The 21,856-nt window shown below is 48.6% G+C and overlaps 2 long non-coding RNA genes and 1 pseudogene across 2 annotated transcripts; 2 read left to right on the plus strand and 1 right to left on the minus strand.

Moving 5' to 3' along the window:
- LOC147119225 (uncharacterized) overlaps window positions 1-21,856 on the minus strand; it is a 106,917-nt pseudogene that overhangs the window by 14,175 nt on the left and 70,886 nt on the right.
- LOC147119226 (uncharacterized) lies at window positions 8,564-12,010 on the plus strand. Its single transcript, XR_015078006.1, has 2 exons — window positions 8,564-8,745; window positions 10,795-12,010. It is a non-coding gene; the product is annotated as an uncharacterized LOC147119226 (long non-coding RNA).
- Window positions 13,566-15,948, plus strand: LOC147119227 (uncharacterized). The gene is made up of 2 exons (XR_015078005.1): window positions 13,566-13,870; window positions 15,552-15,948. It is a non-coding gene; the product is annotated as an uncharacterized LOC147119227 (long non-coding RNA).

The raw sequence follows: 21,856 nt of genomic DNA on the forward strand, positions 1-21,856 counted from the left end.
GAAACAGGGTCCATTTTTGTAACCGTTGTGCAGTCATCACTGGAACGTCCTTCTGAGGATTAAAGATGGAGACAAGTGGTTGGTGGTCAGTCAGCAAGGTGAACTTCTGCCCATGCAGATAGTGGTTGAATTTTTTTACTCCCCATACTAGGCTGAGGGCCTCTCTGTCAATCTGGGCATAGTTGCGCTCGGCTGAGGTTAGTGACCGAGACGCAAAGGCTACTGGCCTCTCCAACCTGTCTGGGAATTTGTGCGACAGCACTGCTCCAATACTATAGGGTGATGCATCACATGCCAAACGAATTGGTAGTGCTGGGTTGAAATGGGCCAACACCTCTTTTGATGTGATCAATTCTTTACACTTCTGGAAAGCGCGTCTACGTTCGTCATTCCACTTCCATGGTACCCCTGTTTGCAGTAGGGTGTTCAGTGGGTGTAATACCGTGGACAAATTTGGTAAGACCTTGTGGTAGTAGTTTACCAGCCCGAGGAACGACCTCAGTTGTGACACATTTTCCGGTGCTGGAGCCTTGACTACTGCCTCAATCTTTTCAGGGGACTTATGTAACCCCTCTTCATCGATGACGTGGCCACAATATGAGATCTGTTTCTGGAAAAACTCGCACTTGTGGCGATTAGCTCGTAGCCCATACTCCTTTAATCTGGTGAGCACCTTCTCCAAGTTGGCGAGGTGATCACTGTCATTTTTGCCCGTGACCAGGATGTCGTCCAAATAACACTGGGTCCCTGGAATCTCTTGCAGGACTTGATCCATTGCCCTCTGCCAGATAGCCGGAGCCGACGCTACCCCGAACACCAGCCGGTTGTATTGATAGAGACCTTTATGAGTGTTAATTGTAAGGTATTGTTTCGAAGCCTCTTCTACCTCCATTTGCAAGTACGCCTGGGCTAGATCAATTTTGGTGAAGCGTTTACCTCTAGATAGCGAGGCGAAAATATCCTCAATTCGTGGAAGTGGATATTGTACCGTGTGAAGGACTGGGTTCACTGTCACCTTAAAATCCCCACAGATGCGGACATTCTTTGATTCCCCAGGCGTATTACTCAATGACCTCTTCATTACAGGAACGATGGGTGTAGCCCACTTGCTCCAGTCCACTTTGGACAGTACTCCTGAACATTCCAACCCTTCCAGCTCTGCTTCTACAGTTGGTCTGATCGCATAAGGCACTGGTCTGGCCTTAAGAAACTTTGGGCTTGCATTTTCCTCTATTTTAATCATTGCTGTTATGCCTTTTAGTGTTCCGAGTCCCTCCTGGAACACTTCTTTTGCGTCAGTTAGTATTTTTGACAGTCGTCCAGGTGTGACGTCGTCATCCTTTTTGGCCTCAACCTTCAGTGCCTGTATGGAATGCCAATCTAATTGTATGTTCCGGATCCATTCATGTCCTAGCAGTGGTGGTCCTCCATCTGGCAATACATACATATCCATTTTAGGTATTTCCTGGCCTTTATATATCACTTTCACCCTTATTTTTCCTTTGGGGTAGACTTTTTGCCCCATGTACGTCTTCAAGGCAATCTCTGTAGCTTTCAAGGGTATATGTGAAAATAGCCACTTGTAGTCCCTTTAGGGCTGATCCTGTGTCCAATTCCATTTTCACTTGGACTCCGTCTATCTTGAGTGTAACCCAGATAGTCTGGTGATCCTCCATTTTGGTTACCTTATGTAGTTTCAGACAACCCAGCTCCTTGCTTTCGGAGTCTGTGTCACTTTACTGTTCGTCTGAACTACTGTCCATCACCTGGTATACCTTTTTGTACTTCTCCTGTGGAGATTTCTTACTGTTGGTTTTCTTCCCAGACCTGCAGACTCTTGCTATGTGTCCTGCTTTTCCACGCTGTCTGCACACTTGGTCCTTGAACCAACAATCCTTCTGGTCATGTGTTGTTCTGCCGCAGCGATAGCACGTCCCTGTTCCAAAGGACATTTCATTGGTGCCATATTCTTGCGGTCTCCATTGTATCTCTGCAGCGCCCCTTGCGGCTGCTTCGTGTGATACTGCCATACTGAAAGCCTTGTCCAGCGTAAGATCCTTTTCTGATAGAAGCCGTTTCTGGGTTCCTTCACTTTGTAGCCCACACACAAACTTGTCCCTTAACGTATCTGCTAGTCCCGCTCCAAACTGGCAGTGTTTCGATAGCTTGCGCAGTTCCGTTAGGTACTCAGCATTGCTTTTGTCTTTGTGTTGGTTCCTTTTATGGAACTTAAATCGTTCTGCTATCAGCAGTGGTGTGGGGTTTAAGTGGTCCTGTAGGATTTCTACTATGCTTTTGAAATTCTTGTTCACCGGCTTCTCTGGGGTTATTAGATTTCGCAGTAACCCATAAGTTTTTGCACGCATGGAATTTAACAAAACCAGTGCTTTCCTAGCATCTGGCACTTCATTCGCCCTGCAGTACACCTCAATACGTTCCACATATGTCGCCCAATCTTCGACTTCATTGTCGAACGTAGAGATACTGCCACTCTTCGGCATCCCTGGGTGTGAGTTAACTGTCAAAAATGGCATCTCCCGCGCTTCCCCTTCTTCTCCGCTGGCACAAAATGGCGTCTCCTGCGCTTTCCTTCCTTTCCGCGCTTGCCCTTCTTCTCTGCTGCGGCTTCTCAAAATGGCGTCTCCCGCGCTCTTCCTTCTTCTCCGCGGCTCAATGGCGTCTCCCGCGCGCTCCCTTCTTCTCCCCGCGGACACGGTTCAGCCCTTGAGCCCTGGCTGTGCTCTGCGCATTCTTTTTTTTTCTTTTTCTTTTCGACGCCGCTCGGTCCTGAACCCGGTGGTTGCTTTACCCTCTCTCCATTTTTATTCTTTTTTTTTTTCTCGACGCCGCTCGGTTTTCAACCCCCGGCTGCGCCCTGTGCGCTTCACCCTCTGTTTTACCCCGTCGACACTGCTTGGCTTTCTCTCCGCCGTCGGTCGGCTCTAGCCACCGCTGTCCGGGAAGGGTCTGCGCTGGACCTGTCGTCAGTCTCTTGCTGATCGTCGTGGCTGGGGAACCAAGCCCAGCTCTCCACAGCCTCCCCTGCGATGTTCACTCTCTGCCGGACGACTGGGCGGTTGCTCATGGTCGACGCCCGTGCACCTGGCCTCGACTTTCTTACACCGCCCTCCCAGAGCGAATCCTCGAAGGGAAATGCAGAGTTGCAGGTAGATTCGAATCGACACTCGTCGCCACTGTTGGATCCGTGATTCTGAGAGTATGATGTTTTTCAATAACCACACGGATGCTGTAACTTAACAATAAAGAGGTCTTTACTGGAGGAGGGTAGTCTCAAGACTGGGGGTACAGAGGCATGCGCAAGGCTTATATACAGGTGTGGACACTGCCAGTAATACAGTATACAGGAGCTGTAAAAGTAGTTCTGTCTTAAAGGTACATACACTACAATTACAAAATCTAGTAACCCCAATGAAGCCAATGGAAAAGAGTTTTGAAGACATAGTAATGATACTACAGGGACATTTAAACCCCACACCACTGCTGATAGCAGAAAGATTCCAGTTCCACAAACGGAACCAGCATAAGGATGAAAGCAATGCTGATTATTTAACAGAACTGCGCAAACTATCGAAACACTGCCAGTTTGGAGCGGGACTGGCAGATACCTTAAGGGACAAGTTTGTGTGTGGGCTTCAAAGTGAAGGAACCCAGAAACGTCTTTTATCTGAAAAGGACCTTATGCTGAAAAAGGCTTTCAGCATTGCGGTATCATATGAAGCAGCAGCACGGGGCGCTGCAGAGATACAACAGAGACCGCAAGAATATGGCACAAACAAAATGTCATATGGAACAGAGAAGTGCTATCGCTGCGGCAGAACAACACACGACCAGAATGATTGCTGGTTCAAAGACAAAGTGTGCAGACAGTGTGGAAAAGTAGGACACATAGCACGAGTCTGCAGGTCGGGAGAGAAAACCAGCAATAAGAAACCTACCAAAGGAAAGTACAAGAAGATACATAAAATGACAGAGAATAGTTCAGACGAACAAAAGAGTGATAATGACTCCGAAAGCAGGGAACTGAGTTGTTTGAAACTACATAATGTGATCACAACAGAGGATCACCGAACCATTTGGGTCACTCTCAAGATAGCAGGAGTCCAGGTAAAGATGGAATTGGACACAGGATCAGCCCTAACAGTCATAAACTGATGGGACTACGAGCGGCTATTCTCACACATACCCTTGAGAGACACAAAAATTATTTTGAAGATGTACATGGGGCAAAAAGTCTACCCCAAAGGAAAAATAAGGGTGACCGTTATATATAACGGTAAGGAAACACCAAAACTAGACCTGTATGTATTGCAAGATGGAGGACCACCATTACTGGGACGTGAATGGATCCAGAAAATACAACTGGATTGGCATTCCATTCCACTGACTGTGGCTGACAAAAAGGATGATGACGTCACACCTGGGCGACTGTCAAAGATCCTAACTGACGTGAACGAAGTGTTCCAGCAAGGACTCAGAACACTAAAAGGCATGACAGCGATGATTAAAATTGAAGAAAACGCAAGTCCAAAAACTTTTAAGGCCAGACCGGCACCTTATGCGATCCGCCCAGCCATCGAATCAGAGCTGGAGAGTCTGGAACGTTCAGGTGTACTGTCCAAGGTAGACTGGAGCGAGTGGGCTACACCCATCATCCCTGTGATGAAAAAGTCGTTGAGCAGCGCGCCTGGGGAACCAAGGAAGGTTCGCATTTGTGGGGACTTTAAGGTTACAGTGAACCCGGTCGTTCACACCGTACAATATCCACTTCCGCGGATTGAAGATATTTTCGCCTCGCTATCTGGAGGGAAATGCTTCACTAAGATTGATTTGGCCCAGGCGTATCTGCAAATGGAGGTAGAAGAAGCATCAAAAAAATACCTCACAATCAACACCCACAATGGTCTCTACCAATACAACCGGCTGGTATTCGGGGTAGCATCAGCTCCGGATATTTGGCAGAGGGCAATGGAACAAGTCCTGCAAGGGATCCCAGGGACCCAGTGTTATTTGGACGACATCCTGGTCATGGGCGAAAATGACAGTGATCACCTTGCCAACCTGGAGCAGGTGCTCACTAGATTGCAGGAATATGGGCTCCGAGCTAACCGCCCCAAATGCGAGTTTTTTAGAAAACAGATCTCATATTGTGGCCACGTTATCGATAAAGAGGTGTTACATAAGTCCCCAGAGAAGATTGAGGCAGTAGTCAAGGCTCCAGCACCGGAAAATGTGTCACAACTGAGGTCGTTCCTCGGGCTGGTAAACTACTACCATAAGTTCTTGCCAAATTTGTCTACAATACTACACCCACTGAACACCCTACTGCAAACTGGGGTGCCATGGAAGTGGAGTGACGAATGTAGATGAGCTTTCCAGAAGAGCTAAACACTAATCACATCGAAAGAGGTATTGGGCCATTACAACCCAGCATTACCAATTCGGTTGGCATGTGATGCGTCACCCTATGGCATTGGAGCGGTGCTGTCACACAAATTCTCGGACGGCTCAGAGAGTCCAATAGCCTTTGCGTCACGATCACTAACCTCAGCCGAGCATAACTATGCCCAGATTGACAGGGAGGCCCTCAGCCTGGTGTGGGGAGTGAAAAAGTTCAATCACTATCTGCACGGGCAGAAATTCACCTTGCTGACTGATCACCAGCCTCTTGTCTCCATTTTTAATCTGAAGAAGGGTGTTCCGGTGATGACTGCGCAATGACTACACAGATGGTCACTTTTTCTAGGGGCGCACCACTATGAGATTGAATATAAGGGCACGAAACAGCATGGAAATGCTGATGGGCTATCACGCCTGCCACTGCCTACTGCGGAGGAAGCACCAGCAGTGGATCCTGTCGAAATATTCCATTTGACTATAGTTGCATACCTACCGGTAACTAATGCTTGTATCGAAAAGGAAACCCAAAATTACCCGACACTGTCTCGGGTATATGATTTGACGGTGAAGGGATGGCCAGCACATGGCGACTCACTGTTGCCAGCATTCTCGACAAGGAGAGAACAGCTGTCAGTGTGCCGGGGGACCTGGATGTGTGGATCCCGAGTGGTAATTCCACCCAAGTTAAGGGATAGAGTGCTCAATGAGCTTCATGAGGGTCATCTGGGAGGGGTAAAAATGAAAAGCCTAGCCAGGGCTTATGTGTGGTGGCCGGGAATTGATAAACAAATCGTGGACCTGACCAAGAGCTGCTCAGGATGCCAGAATGTCCAAAATGCACCACCACAGGCCCCTCTACACCCATGGGAGTGGCCCTCATCTCCATGGCAATGGGTGCATATTGATTTTGCTGGTCCATTCATGGACTCAATGTTTTTAATAGCCGTGGATGCACACTCAAAATGGCCTGAGGTCATCAAAATGTCCTCCACCACCACGGAGAAAACGATTGCAGTCCTACGGACCATTATTGCCAGGAATGGCTTGCCAGAACAGATTTGCTCCGACAACGGACCACAGTTTGTGTCCGAAGAGTTCCGGAGGTTCTTGAAAAAGAATGGGGTAAGGCATTACACATCCGCCCCGTATCATCCAGCCACAAATGGATTGGCTGAGAGGTTCGTACAAACCTTTAAGAAGGCAATAAAGGCTATGTACAATGACAACATTCCACTGCAGCACAAGGTGGACAATTTCCTGTTCGCCTACTGGAATGCGACACATGCAGTCACCAACCAGGCCCCAGCCATGATGTTCTTTAACCGAAGGTTAAGATCTCGCCTGGATTTGCTCAGACCAAACGTACGAAGAGATGTTGAGAGTAAGCAATTCCAGCACATCCATGAGAAGCCAACAAGGAGCTTCAATGTAGGGCAACCAGTCTTGGCCCGCGACTACCGAACAGAAAAATGGCAGCCAGGAACGATATGCACACGGCAGGGCCCACTAATGTACACAGTGGACGTTGGGGAGAGCATCGTGAGACGCCATGCTGACCAGATCCTAGAGTCACAGGAACAAGTCAACCCCATGCCTTGCCCATATGTACCTGGTGATGAACCCGACGTACAGGTCGCATCTACCCCAGAAACAGTAGCATTGGAAGCTGATGAACCAACCGACGACAGGGGGCCAGAATCGCCTCCGCACCAAGAGCAAGACACTCGGGAAAGGCGCTATCCAGAAAGGATCAGGAAGCCTCCCCAAAGACTGAATGTAGAAATAGACTATTTTCAGCTAATGTTGCATGTTAAAAGTGTTAATTGTAATTAGTTTGATATTTAATTGTTAAATGAGTGTTATGGTACTGTTAATCTAAAAGGGGAGGAATTGTCATGTATATACCTTTAAGGGGGGAACTACTTTTTACAGCTCATGTATACTGTAGTACCGGCAGTGACCACACCTGTATATGGCACTGAGTAGTAATCTGTACAGATCAGTTCCACTGTGAGCCACATTGAGTAAACACCTGTTGTACTGTTTCTCCTGCAGTCTGTGTCTTATTATACACGGACACAACAGACCACTTTCTCAAATCCCATAAAAGAGGAAAACGAGTACTCAAATTTCCTTCTTCTTGCTGTTATCACTCACAGGACCCAGCCATCAAGACATTCATTATTCCTTGCAGATATACCTTGTTTTGTCTTTTATTTTCCTTTTTTCCTGTGATCCCATTCTCTTTTCCAATCTTATGGCTGTTCAAGCACCATACTATAGATAGGAACAGTCTGTCTTTCCTCCACCAAAATGGCAGCGCACAAACCGGCCCCCATCACCGAGACAAAGCCTCACAGCTGCCACCAGATGGAGCACAGACGGGGCCGCTGGAAGTCATTCGGGCCGGAGACCGCTCTTCACCTTTAGAAACCGTGCAGCATGCTCACCCACAGCATCTCCCGACTCCGCTTCTGTCGACCAGCCGCTCTGCCCTAGGCCCCCCGCCTGGGGTCCTCCGTGCTGGGCCTCCCGCCTAGGACACTCTCCTCTGGGTCTTCCACCCTGGGCCTTCTGCACTGGGCCCTCCGCACTGGCATTCCCCGTGAGCAGCCGGGGTGTGGAACAGCCTGTTCACACAGCACCGAGCAGAGCTGAGCTGCTGAGAATCTCGCAGCCTCCCCCAGGGTTCATGAACCCGCTCCCTGAGCTCGGGGTGTGAGCAGCTCGCGTCCCCCCGGGGTTCATGAACCCGCTCCCTGAGCTCGGGGTGTGAGCAGCCCGCGGCCCCCCGGGGTTCATGAACCCGCTCCCTGAGCTCCGGGTGTGAGCAGCCCGTGTCCCCCCGGGGTTCATGAACCCGCTCCCTGAGCTCGGGGTGTGAGCAGCCCGCGTCCCCCCGGGGTTCATGAACCCGCTCCCTGAGCTCTCTCACCTGATGTGTCAGCGGCTGCTGCCAAGGTCCGCGCATGCTCAGCTCACACTACCCGGGTGATTGACGGCAGCTCCAGACCAATAGGAAGAGTGGGGCGGGGCTGGAGGACCGAGCGGGCGGCGGGTCCTCCACCCAATCGGAGTGTGTGAGGGGCAGGGCTTGACCTTTAAACCTGAACAACAGAAGGTGAGCTGAGCATGCGCGGGAGAGGCTGCAGCAGGTCAGAGGGAGGCGGGTTAATGAACCCCGGGGGGACGCGGGCTTCACACACCCCGAGTGTGACCTCAGGCCCGATTATAAGAGCAGTGAACATTATCCGCCTCCACCCGCGGGTTCACGTTTCACTCCGGCCCGAATCTCAACAAAGCACCAAACCCCGGGACAGACAAAAAGTGAGTCAGGGAGCATCTGTAAATGGAGGAGAAATGGAGACTGGTCAGGGAGCGTCTGTAAATGGAGGAGAAATGGTGACTGGTCAGGGAGCGTTTGTAAATGGAGGAGAAATGCTGACTGGTCAGGGAACGTCTGTAAATGGAGGAGAAATGGAGACTGGTCAGGAAGTGTCTGTAAATGGAGGAGAAATGGAGACGGGTCAGGGAGTGTCTGTAAATGGAGGAGAAATGGAGACTGGTCAGGGAGCGTCTGTAAATGGAGGAGAAATCGTGACTGGTCAGGGAGTGTCTGTAAATGAAGGAGAAATGGTGACTGGTCAGGGAGCGTCTGTAAATGGAGGAGAAATGGAGACTGGTCAGGGAGCGTCTGTAAATGGAGGAGAAATGGAGACTGGTCAGGGAGCATCTGTAAATGGAGGAGAAATGGAGACTGGTCAGGGAGCATCTGTAAATGGAGGAGAAATCGTGACTGGTCAGGGAGTGTCTGTAAATGGAGGAGAAATGGTGACTGGTCAGGGAGCGTCTGTAAATGGAGGAGAAATGGAGACTGGTCAGGGAGCGTCTGTAAATGGAGGAGAAATGGAGATTGGCAGGGAGCATCTATAAATGGAGGAGAAATGGGGACTGGTCAGGGAGCGTCTGTAAATGGAGGAGAAATGGTGACTGGTCAGGGAGCGTCTGTAAATGGAGGAGAAATGGAGACTGGTTAGGGCGCATCTGCAAATGGAGGAGAAATGGAGACTGGTCAGGGAGTGTCTGTAAATGAAGGAGGAATGAAGACCAGTCAGGGAGCGTCTGTAAATGGAGGAGAAATGGTGACTGGTCAGGGAGCATTTATAAATGAAGGAGAAATGGTGACTGGTCAGGGAGTGTCTGTAAATGAAAGAGAAATGGTGACTGGTCAGGGAGCATCTGTAAATGGAGGAGAAATGGTGACTGGTCAGGGAACGTCTATAAATGGAGGAGAAATGGTGACTGCTCAGGCAGCGTCTGTAAATGGAAGAAAAATGGTGACTGGTCAGGAAGCGTCTGTAAATGGAGGAGAAATGGTGACTAGTCAGGGAGTGTCTGTAAATGAAGGAGAAATGGTGGCTGGTCAGGGAGCATCTCTAAATAAAGGATCAATTATTCCTTATTTTGGGGCTTGGTTTGTGTGAATAAATATATCACTAATTTCAATTGGACTCTTTTTCCATGCCCCAGCTCCTGTAAATACTGTCTGGAAAGGGGCCAGCCTCTCAGGAGGCTCCACACCACTGGCTGCTCGTGTGTCAGTGATCTCCCATCAGATTAATGTGCGTCTGCTGTGTGTGTGTTTAACAAAGTGCCCGAAGCAGTTCATAAGGTGGGGAATCGGTGAGTGTGGAACTGAACCCAGTCAGAGTCAGCACCTTCAGGGGAGGAGCGGGAGGGCAACCAGTGAGTGTAGAACTGAACCCAGCCAGAGTCAGCACCTTCAGGGGAGGAGAGGGAGGGGAACCAGTGAGTGTAGAACTGAACCCAGCCAGAGTCAGCACCTTCAGGGGAGGAGAGGGAGGGGAACCAGTGAGTGTAGAACTGAACCCAGCCAGAGTCAGCACCTTCAGGGGAGGAGAGGGAGGGGAACCAGTGAGTGTAGAACTGAACCCAGCCAGAGTCAGCACCTTCAGGGGAGGAGAGGGAGGGGAACCAGTGAGTGTAGAACTGAACCCAGCCAGAGTCAGCACCTTCAGGCGAGGAGAGGGAGGGGAACCAGTGAGTGTAGAACTGAACCCAGCCAGAGTCAGCACCTTCAGGGGAGGAGAGGGAGGGGAACCAGTGAGTGTAGAACTGAACCCAGCCAGAGTCAGCACCTTCAGGGGAGGGATAGAAGTTGACCGAAAGGAAAAATGTTGGAGATGGTGCGATGGATTTGGATTTCAGCACAGGGAGGAGGGAGAGTGTGTGGGACGGGGATTTACAGCTTTGGGGGAACAAGAGAGGAAAGAATGTTCCATAGAAACTAGAATTGTCTGTTCTGAATTTCTATCCTGTACTTACAGTGATGACTTTTGTAAACTCCTTTTACAGGGTTTTAGAAGGGGAGGATTTACAGACGGGAAACTGAAACCAAACATCACAACAAGATCTGATAGAGTCACTCGATTCATCAGGACCTGAATATCATCGGCCTTTGAATGTGAAAGGAGAAATGTTTGTCTGTTCTGTCTGTGGGAAAAGATTTCAAACATCAGTGTGACTGGAAAAGCACCGGGACACACACACCTGAGTGAGAGTGTTCCAGTGCACTGACTGTGGAAAGAGCTTTAACCAGTTACACAGCCTGAAAAAACATTGCACAGTTTACAGCGGGGAGAAACCGTCCACGTGTTCTGTGTGTGGACGAGGCTTCAACTAATCATCTAACCTGGAGAGACACAAGGACACCCGCACCACGGAAAAACCGTGGAAATGTGGCGACTGTGGGAAGGGATTCAATTACCCGTCCCAGCTGGAAACTCATCGGCGCAGTCACACTGGGGAGAGGCCGTTCACCTGCTCCGTATGTGAGAAGGGCTTCACTAATTCATCTCACCTGCTGAGACACCAGCGAGTTCACACTGACGAGAGACCTTTTTAGCTGCTCCCACTGTGCGAACTGTTTTAAAAGCTCTGAGGAACTCATTCAACACCAGCGAGTTCACACTGACGATAAGCCATTTAGTTGCTCTCACTGTGGGAAGTGATTCAAGCTGTCATCCAATCTCATTGTACACCAACGCACTCATACTGGGGAGAGGCCATTCACTTGCTGTATGTGTGGGAAGAGATTCACTAAATCATACAACTGCTGACACACCAGCGAGTTCACACTGGGGAGAGGCAGTTCACCTGCTCTTTGTGTGGGAAGGGATTCACTAAATCATCAAACCTGCTGACACACCAGCAAGTTCACACTGGGAAGAGGCCGTTCACCTGCTCCATGTGTGGAAAGGGATTCACTCAGTCATCCCACTTGCTGACACACCAGCGAGTTCACATGTGACTGCAGGGGTTGGATTCTGCTGTTCTTGCTGCTGTTAATCACATCCAGGACTGAACCATATTTATTCTGACCGTTGGGGTTTGTTTCTGCTGATGTTACTAACCCTATAACTGAGCTGGAGTTTAATATTCTGGATATATAACTGATTGTGTTCTCTGGGCTGCAGTGTCTCTTTAAGAACCGCTGTCTGTGATCTTTCCCCTTAATTCAGGGACTCCCATCAGAAATTGGTTTACAATAAAATTAGACATTTTACTTCAACCCTTTAATAATCTTTGGTACAATTCAGTGTTTGAAAAGTTCTGCTGATTAACATCTTCAATTAGAAAGTGCTGATTAATCCTTGCTGACAATTCTTACTGACTTGCACATTACACACAGTGGCACCTCCATTATCCACCAGAAAGAAGGGGAATGGGAATTGGTGGAGAATCGAGAGTCCCCAAATATTGCCCCTCCTGTCTGGTACAGCAATCCCCTCAGCACGGGAAGGGAGACAAGTCCAATCCATTTAACAGGCTGAGTATCATCAGCCCTTTGAATGTGGAAGGAGGAATGTTTGCCTGTTCTGTCTGTGGGAAAAGATTTCAAGCATCAATGTGACTGGAAAAGCACCGAGACACAAACACCTGAGTGAGAGTGTTCCAGAGCACTGACTGTGGAAAGAGCTTTAACCAGTTACACAGCCTGAAAAATCATCGCACCGTTCACAGCGGGGAGAAGCCGTACACATGTTGTGTGTGTGGACGAGGCTTCAACTGATCATCCAACCTGCTGAGACACCAGCGAGTTCACAAGTGACTGCGGGGGTTGGATTCTGCTGTTATTGCTGCTGTTAGTCACATCCAGGACTGAACCGTGTTCATTCAGACAGTTGGGATTTGTTTCAGCTGATGTTAATAACCCCTATAACTGGGCTGGAGTTTAATCTGTATCAATGTCAAATAAATGAGCTTTCTTTCTCACACACGCAGTGTGTCGGGTCCTTGATATCTCGACAATACGACGAGCTGATTGAGGACTTGTTACAAACTGAGTGGAATCCATCTGAGAACCGAGTTTCCACAACTTGTTAAAAGATGGATCTACAAGATGTCCAAGTCTGACAGGACAGAAAATTCTATTATATCACAAGGTCCACTTCAACCCTCCAGGGCAGTGAGTCCCTGTAATATTGGATGTTAACCTTTGGGAAATATTCTGATAATCTGTTATTGTCACGGGGCAAAGCAGCCTTGTTACTTTAACATCAATTTAATCAAACTCAATGGGCAATCCGATCTCCAAAGGGAAACGTCTCCTTAAAGCTGACAGTGTCGACAGTTCTGCAGCTCATTTCTCAGTGTGAGCGTGTCAGAATGAAAAGCTTTAACAACAGCTGATGTTTCACAAAGGGAGACCTCACCAGACCAAAGGCCATTGGTGGAGTTTAATGGGCTGTTTGTGTCACTGGGCTACAGGAGGCCATTTTTAACCGAAGGAAAACTGGTCACAGCAAACAGAGAGTTTAACAGACTGTCCCTGGTCCACTCGAACCCCCACCTTCTCTCTCTCTCACTATTTATGGGCACTGCTGCAGTAATTGCTCCTCTGACCTTTCCTCTCTTGTCCCTCCTACACCCCTAATACATGGCCCGACACAATCTCCCTCCCCCTACATCCTCACTGTGCTGGAATCCACACCAGTCTCCCCATCTGCTCCTTGTTCTCTCCCTGGATCCTAAAACTACTGAACTCACTCTTCCCCTCCTGAAGTCTACAGGCTCTAAAACTGAAGCTTGGTGTCCCTCAGTCCCGACTCCTTGATTTTCCTCCCCTTCTCTCCTCCTCTTTCCCCCTTGGTTGTGTTCCACACTCTGGGCCTTGGGCCTTCCCCAGGGATTCTCAGTATGAACAGGTGGGATGTGTTTGGAGACAGGGTGTCCCGGCTCTCCACCTTTAAAGGGACAAGGAGACGACCAGCTGGGCTGAATGGCCCTGCTTTATGACATCACTGCAGTGCCTAACAACCAACCTCCCTGGGCCCTGCTCATTATGGGCTGGGTTTAGCTCAGTGCTGTTACAGGAAGGGAAACAGGAGCAGGATTCACCCCGTGTGGAGCCCAGGATTAATGGGGAGAGGTACAGGATCAATTTATACCTTATTGAGTGAGAAATGTCATTGTCCCGGACACTCCCTGTCTCTCGGTATCTGTGTCGGGGAGCGGCTGATGGGTTTACTCTGTATCTAACCCGTGCTGTACCCGACTGGAGAGTGTTTGATGCTGACACTCGGGGCTCAGCTCCATGAGCACAACATTTAACCCAAAGATGATCTGATAAACACATGTCCTGAAGGACAGGGAGTGCCTCTGATATTTTGGTCAGTGTCGTGATCTAGTTTAAACACCTCGCTCACATCTCCTCTCACCCTGCTTTGTTCTAATGAGAAGTGCCCAAGTTTCTCTCGTCTCTCCTCCTGGGAAAGAGAAGTTCGCTTCAGTTAGAAACTCAAACTGGCGCTTCACTGCAGACAGGTCATCATGAGGAAACATTTCTTTACCCAGCGAGTTATTATGATCTGAAATGCACAGCCTGAAAGGATGGAGGAAGCAGATTCAAGAGTAACTTTCAAAAGGGAATTGGATAAATATTTGAAGGGAAAACATTTACCGGGATATGAGGAAAGAGCAAGGGAGTGGGACTAATTGGATAGCTCTCCCAAAGAGCTGGCACAAGCATGATGGGCCGAATGGCCGCCTTTTGTGCTGTATCATTCTATGATTCTCTGATAACTAAAGCCTCTCATCCGTGGTATAACCTCAGTGAAATTATTCTGCAGCCTCTCTGTGGCCCCGACATCCTTTCTAGTGTAAGATGCCCAAAACTTATTCTAACTGCAGCCGAACCGATGAGTTTGTTTTCTCCGCCCCATTTATAAAAAACCTCGGGTAACATTTTTAAACCATTTTATAAACTTATCCTCCAACTTTTACAGATTTGTGTATCTGATCTCCCTGTAGATTTTAAAGATGTTAACATAACACGGGTAAAATACATTGAGGTAAAATGTCTGATATAATGTGTATTATGGGAAAAAGAAGTTTAGTTTGAGTTAGAAACTCAAACAGGTGTTTCACTGCAGACAGGTCACCATGGCAATACTGATAAGACATTTCATTCACTGAATCGACTGGTTGGACTCTGTAGTCAGATCAGGGGAAAGAACAGAGTTTGTCTGTTACTAACCACAATATAAGCTTAGAATCATAGAATGGTTACAGCACAGAAGGAGGCCATTTGGCCCATCAAGCCCATGCCAGCTCTCTGCAAGACCACTTCAGCTAGTCCCACTCCCCCACCCTTTCCCCGTAGCCCTGCAAATATTTTTCTTTCAGATACTTATCCAATTCCCTTCTGAAAGCTGCGATTGAATCTGCCTCCACCACCCTTTCAGGCAGTGCATTCCAGATCCTAACGACTCGCTGTGTACGCAGTAAGCAAATTAATATTATACTTTAGTTTATGTTAGAATATGTATAATGTAGCACCAATGTACAGGGTGGAGGTAGCGAATTAATTCATACCCTGAGTTAAAACAGTATATAGGTCTGTACTTATTGTATTTATCCAGCTAAGCTCTAAAAACAGGATTAATTGACTGAGAGGCCCATGGGAAGATTGGGGAGGATGTCTGTTCGGCCAGGCGAGGCAACACATATACAAGATAACATACATAAGAATTTGTTTGTTTGTAAACCCACAACAGGGTTCCATTACATCAAAGTCTGGTGGGACTAATTATAATGTGCTTGCTTTGCAGAAGTAACATGAGACAAGGTCAGAATCTGTGCTTTGCAGAGATTGAACAAGGACTGTTATCTTAAGAAAGCATGTTAACAAACAAACCACCTGGCTAGAGACAAAGGACGGTTGTAAAGCAATAGATTAAGATGAGGCCACAGTCACAGAAAGCCACGGGACCAACTGATAACAGAACTGTGATTTGTAAGTGGCCGGAAGGATGAAATGTCACAATTTATAATTGCCATTCAGCAATAAATCTCTATATGCTGATCAGCTTTGCACCCGCCCCTAGGCCAGGGGTTTGATTTTTGTATAATTGTGAATGTTGCTAGGATATTGGTGGAGTCGGATCTGAGAGGGATCTCAGAAGGTTCTCCCCAGGCCTGTGAATAAAGACTGTTTTGAACCTCCAATCGAAGTCTGTCATCCGTACATAGCTGAGTGTCGACTTTGTATATCACTTAGTCCGCTCTGCGGGGGAAAGGGTTAAGTGTCGACTTGGCATATCACCAGGTCCACTTTTCGGATACATCAATTGGCGTAGTGGGCAGGATCGCAAACTCTGACTGGTCCACGGGAACGTTGAGCTAAGAAGGGTGAGAACGTTTTAAATTACCACCCATAAATTAGAGAGCTCAGAATGTACAGTGAGATCTGGCAAGGCTGTGATTCAAAGGACATAGGGAGACAGACTCGAGAAGGGGGAGCAGTCCGGTAAGCCGGGAGGCGGCAAATCCTCTAAATAAGCCGGGATGGTGGCAAAATCCTCTAGTTCAGATAGACGGCTAAATAGGTGGTAAAGTCCTATGAATATTGGATCCTTGGGAGTCTCGGGGTGATCAACACGGACAAGGGTGGTTGACCATCCCAAACACCTAACCTGAGCCCGAATTAAGAGGACGTAGTCCCACGTGATGGCCAGGATCGAATAGGTGTAGGGAACTATAAACACCACAGGATCACGATCCCGTGACGAGTGAGTGTGCGCAAAATAAGTGTGTGTGGGTGAATGATAGAGTAACATAAGAACCATTGAGAAGTAAGTCGGAATTTATATAGAATGCCTAAAAAGGATGCAGAGATAAAGGAGGAGGGACCGTTTCCTTGGGGAGATCCCGGCTCCGTCACTCGCTATGTAGCAGATAAAAATCAGAAACTTATCGAACTCATGAAAAAGAAAGGGTGGGATCCCGAAGACAGTGCGGAAAGACAACGGGCTTGGTGGAGGGGACAAACCAAAGGTAAAGAGGGAAAAGGGGGAGTAGTAATCTTAGCTTGTTACCAGAAACAATGTAAGGAGTTGAAACAGAAGGGAGAGGGGGAAAGGGAAGAGAAAGAAGTAACAACTCCCAAACCAAGAGGGAAGGGACACCCGGTGGTGGCGGCCGGCTCCAGCAGTACGCCCGTATACCCAAAACTACCAGAAGAAGGTAATATAGATGGGGGTGGGTTAGAAAAGGAAACAGCAGGAGACAGTAATGAGAGGGACTGGCCGGAGCCACCGCCCTATAATCCGGTGTACCGCGCGGTAAAAGCGGCCCCGGTAAAAACTGAAGTAATCCCAGGACACCCAGAGATCCCCGGTACCGCCATGGTCCCCGCGACAGGAGGAAACCCGTAAATCCCAGCGGTCCCCGCAGTTCCGGCAAGACCCCAGATGATTCGAACCACCGACCAGCCCTTCAAACCCTTAGAGAGACAAATGCTGGTGGATAAATTACCCCAGCTGCAACCTCGAGGGAATAACTACCTATTTTGGCAAAAGATGAGGGAATTGAGGATCAGTCATAATTTACACAATTAAAGATATAAACCAGTTGTTGCGAGCAAAAATTTCGGATGACCGTTGGGACCAATTACCCGTGAATTTCAGGGACGGAACTTGGTGCCTAGCGTATAATCCCGCCCCGCAACAGTCAGACCAAAACTACGAGGCCTTCAAGTGAGCAGTAGAGGAGGTTATGGGACAGGCCCCGGTAAATTGGGTAGCTATAACCAATATAACTCAGGATAAGGGGGATTCTGCCGTAGACTATAGTAAACGGAAATGGGAAAGGTTTGTGCGATGTTCCGGTGTCCTAAACCCCACTACAGAGAACCAATGTTTCCTACAATCATTTAAAGCCGGACTCGGTCCTGCACATCAGGCAGCCATACGATTAGGAGTTGTTACAATGAACAACTATGAGGATTTAATTAGGTGGGCGACAGAAGTAGATAACATGCAAAAGGCTAAGCTAGCTGCTGCAGAGGAGTTGGGGGAACAAGAGGAAGCAGTGGGGATAGCAAGCTGTTATGCTTGTGGTGAAGAGGGACATTTTGCTAAAGAATGCAAACAGAAGCAGAGAAGAGACGTCAGACCAGCATCGGATCCAAAACCAACTTGTTATAATTGTAACAAGCCAGGACATAAGAAATCAGACTGTTGGAAGAAAGGGGGAGGAAGGGAAGGTCAGGGGCCAAACCAAAGGGGGGTCCCCAAAGAGGACAGCTCGGAGGAAATGGGGGAAGGGAGGATTTTAAAAGATGGATGAGGGAAGAAAAAGAGGAACAGGAGGAAAGGGATAGAGACAGAGATAGAGATAGGGAGAGACAGCGACGAAGGGATAGGGAAGAAAGGGAGCTTAGGGAATATAGTAACTGGAAAAATACCCGAGGTGAGAGGCGATATGGGTCTGATTCAGAGGACGGTGAAGAAGGCGATGTATGCACTACGAGGCAAAGGAGAGACATGATGAAGAAGTTGAATATTAAATGAAAGGTAGCGGCCCTCGGGGAGAATGGTGAGGAGGATCCAAGGATGTTTGTTAACACATTGGTAGGGGGCCAGCAGTGCAAAATGTTGACAGACACAGGAGCCTCAATCTCACTGACAGATTTACCCTTGACCAGAACTAAACTTTCAATTAATGTGGCAGGAATAGGTGGAAGAAGACTTAAGGCTTATAAGAGCGAAACAATTCTATTAGAAACTGGATGTATAATAATACCTACACATTTGTGGGTATGCGAGAATACTGAAGGAACAATCCTAGGGATAGACTTACTGCGGGAAGTAGGAGCTTTAATCGACCCTAAAGCGAATAAAGTGATCTGGCCACCGGATCATAAGTCAAACAAACAAACGGCCCCGGGAAACAAAACAGATCGGGTAGGAGCAATTAAGATTATAGACCCGGAATGGGATAAGAAGGGACTATGGGCGAGCCCATGCAGAGAGTATATTGGGGTGTGGGCAACACATAAACAAGATTGTGGATTAGTTCAAACCCCCCCGGTAAAAATACCGGGACCAATGCATCGCCCACATAAACAATATCCTTTAAAGGAGGAAGACAAAGCAGCAGTACGGGACACAGTGTTGGAATTAACCAAACAGGGAATCTTACTAGAAACTGTATCTGAAACTAATTCCCCGGAATGACCAGTAAGGAAACCAGATGCATCATATCGACTGACAATAGATAATACGGCACTAAATAATGTGACCCCAAAGGAATACCCGATAGTGACAAGTCCTGCTACAATTTTTAATGGGCTAAAACCAGAACACAACATTTTTACAGTCCTAGATATTGCAAACGGATTCTGGTCCATACCATTGGACAACGAATCACAAGAGAAATTTGCCTTCACACTAGATGGGAAACATATACTTGGACGAGGGTCCCCCAAGAGTTCCATAATAGCCCAGCTATATTCCACCGACACATGGCCAAGGCCCTGGAGGAAGTAGAATTAGAGGAGGACGGCAGTACGGTGTTGCAGTATGTCGACGATTTACTGATAGCCTCCAAGAACACTCAGGGGCATGTTAAAGCATTGTCCAAAATTCTGAAAGCACTCGGGAGTCAGGATTTAAAGTAAACCCCACCAAAGCTCAAGTAGGAAAATCAGAGGTAACCTATCTGGGCTATAATATCAGCATGGGCAACAGAGCCATGCCAGAGGGTCGGAATGGGCCATAAACGATATGCCCAAACCTGTAACTGTGAGGGGAGTGCGACAAGTCCTGGGACTATTCAATTATAGCAGAAATTTTATTGAAGGATTCTCACAACTAGCTGCACCTTTGTATGAATTGACCAAAGGGAGAAAAGCTGCAGAGGAACCCATTGAATGGACAGAGTTACAGGCGGAAGCCTTTACTAAACTAAAACAAGCACTGACTGCCGCACCAGCCTTAGGGTTACCCGATATTGGGAGGCCATATCATATCTTTTGTCACAATCACGGGGGACATTATAGTGCAGTAGTAGCACAAAAGCATGGGGATTACATGAGACCCGTAGCCTACTATTCGACACGGAGATCCCCAATAGTGGCCGGTATGCCAAGATGTATCCCCGCGATTGATTGTGCACGGTGGTCAGCCAAAGTGAGTGAACCTGTAGTAATGACGGGGGAGATAGTGTTACATACACAACACACCTTAGTGGAATCGTTAAACACCGGACGATTAAAAACCATCTCAAACAGCCGGAAGGCTGCTTGGGAGGTTGTCCTGTTACCCAAAGATAAATCTATACAGATAGTTAGAGATATGAGCCAGAACCCCGCATCTATGATGGGAATGGAAGGAGAGGAACACTGTTGCACCAGTGAAGAGGAATTAGAGTATGTAGACAGGATCAGGGAATTACCTTTGACAGAGGCAGACTTAGAGCTATATGTGGACGGGTCCCGTAAATATGTTAACGGAACACCACGAACAGGTTGGGCCGTGGTGATGGGAGACGGCACCGTCCAGAGGGAAGGAAGATTACCCGGGGGTAGTTCAGCACAGGTTGGGCTGTGGTGATGGGAGACGGCACCGTCCAGAGGGAAGGAAGATTACCCGGGGGTAGTTCAGCACAGGTTGGGCTGTGGTGATGGGAGACGGCACCGTCCAGAGGGAAGGAAGATTACCAGGGGGTAGTTCAGCACAGGTTGGGCTGTGGTGACGGGAGACGGCACCGTCCAGAGGGAAGGAAGATTACCCGGGGGTAGTTCAGCACAGGTTGGGCTGTGGTGATGGGAGACGGCACCGTCCAGAGGGAAGGAAGATTACCAGGGGGTAGTTCAGTGCAGGTTGGGCTGTGGTGACGGGAGACAGCACCGTCCAGAGGGAATGAAGATTACCCGGGGGTAGTTCAGCACAGGTTGGGCTGTGGTGACGGGAGACGGCACCGTCCAGAGGGAAGGAAGATTACCCGGGGGTAGTTCAGCACAGGTTGGGCTGTGGTGACGGGAGACGGCACCGTCCAGAGGGAAGGAAGATTACCCGGGGATAGTTCAGCACAGGTTGGGCCGTGGTGATGGGAGACGGCACCGTCCAGAGGGAAGGAAGATTACCCGGGGGGTAGTTCAGCACAGGTTGGGCCGTGGTGGCGGGAGACGGCACCGTCCAGAGGGAAGGAAGATTACCCGGGGGGTAGTTCAGCACAGGTTGGGCCGTGGTGGCGGGAGACGGCACCGTCCAGGGGGAAGGAAGATTACCCGGGGATAGTTCAGCACAGGTTGGGCCGTGGTGATGGGAGACGGCACCGTCCAGAGGGAAGGAAGATTACCCGGGGGTAGTTCAGCACAGGTTGGGCCGTGGTGATGGGAGACGGCACCGTCCAGAGGGAAGGAAGATTACCCGGGGGTAGTTCAGCACAGGTTGGGCCGTGGTGATGGGAGACGGCACCATCCAGAGGGAAGGAAGATTACCAGGGGATAGTTCAGCACAAGTTCCCGAGCTAACGGCATTGACAGAGGCATTAAAATTGGCAGAAGGAAGACGGGTGAATATCTATACCGAGAGCCACTATGCTTTTGGCATAGTACATGATTATATGGCAGCCTGGAGTAGAAGGGGGTACATCGCCTCGGGGGGCAAACCCATACAGCATGAGGACTTAGTAAAGAGATTGGTAGCTGCCTCAGGGTTACCCACTGAAACAGCGGCAGGAAAGGTAAAAGCACATCAGCGAGGGAATTCCCCCACAGAAAAGGGAAATAGAGCTGCGGATCGTGCAGCCAGAAAGGTGGTAGAGCAACAGATTGCAGCGGTAAACAAAAGCAACACAGAACCAGAAACGCAGATGGACATAGCTGCTATAACTGCATTGCCAGAGGATATAGACATATCCAAATTACATAAGGAAGTCTCCCAGGAGGAGAAGCAGCTATGGGAACAAAGAGGTGCAAGAGAAAGGGCGGGGGGAATATGGAGGAAAGAGCAGCAAATATGTCCACCAAACTGTATACAACAAGAATTAATGGGATTGTACCATGGTAGACAACACACAGATATACCCAATATGTTAAACAACCTCCAGCGATGCTGGTGGTGGCCCG

The sequence above is a fragment of the Somniosus microcephalus genome, chromosome 4, assembly GCF_052327205.1.
Source record: "Somniosus microcephalus isolate GS21.2 chromosome 4, FLI_Smic_1.0, whole genome shotgun sequence".
Taxonomy (NCBI): domain Eukaryota; kingdom Metazoa; phylum Chordata; class Chondrichthyes; order Squaliformes; family Somniosidae; genus Somniosus; species Somniosus microcephalus.